The following is a 2342-nucleotide window of genomic DNA, read 5'->3' on the forward strand; positions in this document are numbered from 1 at the left end:
CACCCCCACCCCCACCTCCTCTGTCACCACCGTCTCCTCTCAATGGATAGCTTCTCCATCGCTATGACCACCATCCTCTCTCTGACCATCTCCACCTCTACCTTTAGCTCGTCTAATACGTCATCTAGGGTGAGCCGCCCCTCCAAGCCAACAATCTCCTCCTCGATTTACCTCCATTCACAATCACTCGATCGCTTGTGTAAATGTCACGTCGTTGTTCTACACGATGCCTGACTGGGACATCAGACACAGGTGCCATAGGAGGTGCTTGTCCTCTACTCCTAGGGGCCTTCTCTGTCGAAATTTCCTTGCATATCTCTTTACAATCTCCTCATATGCATCTGAAGAAAGCTCACCGAATGTCTTTAGAACTACGTGCACTTCAGAGTGAACTACTGAACTTGTCAATGTAGTCCGCAGGAAGTAGCATATCTAGTAGCTCTTCAAACCAAGTCCAGGCAGGTCTGCCGCCCTCAATAAACCTCTCGAAGTCTATTAGGTACCCACGCACATAGTCATCATCGATTGGAAGGCCTAACTGGTACGCCACATCTTGTAATGTAATGGTATACTCCTCGAATGGCATATGAAACGTATGCGTCTCAGGACGTTATCTCTCAACAAAAGCGCTGACTAGTGATTGTTGAGTCTTGTATGATGCCATGATGGTATAATCCAACAGTCTGCAAATATGGTATAATCCGGTCGTCCAGGGGCATATCATACTGCCTCCTCATGTTGCTAATACATCGAATCCACTACATAATGGTAAAAAGATATTTATTAGTAATTCATAACAAACTTGACATAATCAACAAATAACTCGATTACAAAATTTTAATATTATTCATAATTCTTTAAAAAAATTAAATAATAGCCCAATTCATAATCCTATAATTTATTAAGTAACTCCTTATAAAAAATAATGACAAATTTACCCTAAAAAATTAAAGCCAATCATATCATATATGCAAAATCCAATCTTAGTATCTCTACTATATATGCTAATTTAGTCTTATCCATAGAAATCAAATTCCCATAAATCTACATTCACCTACAATTACTACCTATCTAAATTTAGATATGATCAACAATTCTAAATCACTATTATCACTAACATTTTTAACTTAAAAATTCTAATAAAAAAAATTTTCTAAAACACTACTCTAACTAACATTTATAATCTAATAATTCTAAGTTACTAAGGATCACCAATATTTCTAATCTAACATGGTAAATATAAATTTTATGTACTCACCTCTTAATTGATGTTACCCGCAATATAGGCAACTCCATTCAATTAGTAGATACGATATGGATCGTCCTTCATGACCACAGTTTTGAATTTTGTCACTTTGTATTCTCTGGATTCTCTCTGGCATGGGTTTTAGGTGGGAGAGGAGTGAGTGCAAATTGTTCAAAACCAATTCAATCCTTATATAAAAAAACGAATAATAAATTGAATTAGAAGCATTTGATTTATATAGACAAACATGATGAGTAAATTGAATTAAGGTGATTCAATTTATCTAATTCGAAAGCTTTAACTAATTCGAATAATGGTGATTCAATTTACTCTGAAGATATATATCCTCTTATAATTTGAACTCACCTAGTTTGATTTATTTGGGAACTAGGACAAAATTTTTTCTTGCTTTTCCTATAGTAAATTAAATTATCCTATTTGATTTACTTTGTCACATGATAATTCGAATTTATGTAATTTAGTTGCTAAATCAAGTTATATTGATTTAAATTTAGAGAAAAATTCAAAATAGTCCATGACAATTATTTTGAAAGACAACGAGGTCCTTGACAAAAAAAAAAATTTAACCCGATCCCTGACAATTACCTCGAAAGAACAACGAGACTCCTGTGCCAAAAATAAAATCAATATTATTTTTTTTTGGCACCAATTCTAAAAAAAGATCAGGAGTCGGATTGGGTGTTTTTTTTTTTTGGAGGTCTCGTTGTCCTTTCGAAATAATTGTCAGGAGTCAGGTGGGGTATTCACTCTTTAATTTATATAGATATATTTAAAATAGGCGTGTAATCAATTTTTGTTCAAGATATTTACGTAATTTTAATTTTTATTTATTTTATTAAGGTGAATTACTCTTTATTTTTCTTTTTAGATTTAGATTTTGTAAGTGGTCGAATTTAGTTGTAATAGACTAATAGTCAGTGGTTGTGTTGTTAATTTTCTCCCTGAAGTATCTCTTTTAGGTTTTAGGATGCTTCAGTTGGTAACAAAATAAAACAAAGGTTGTCCCATATTTTAAATTAAATTATTAACGTTAAAGAATATTTTTCAAAATTAATAAAACTCATTTTTTATTCAA

This window comes from Arachis ipaensis, chromosome B01 (assembly GCF_000816755.2).
Source record: "Arachis ipaensis cultivar K30076 chromosome B01, Araip1.1, whole genome shotgun sequence".
Taxonomy (NCBI): Eukaryota; Viridiplantae; Streptophyta; class Magnoliopsida; order Fabales; family Fabaceae; genus Arachis; species Arachis ipaensis.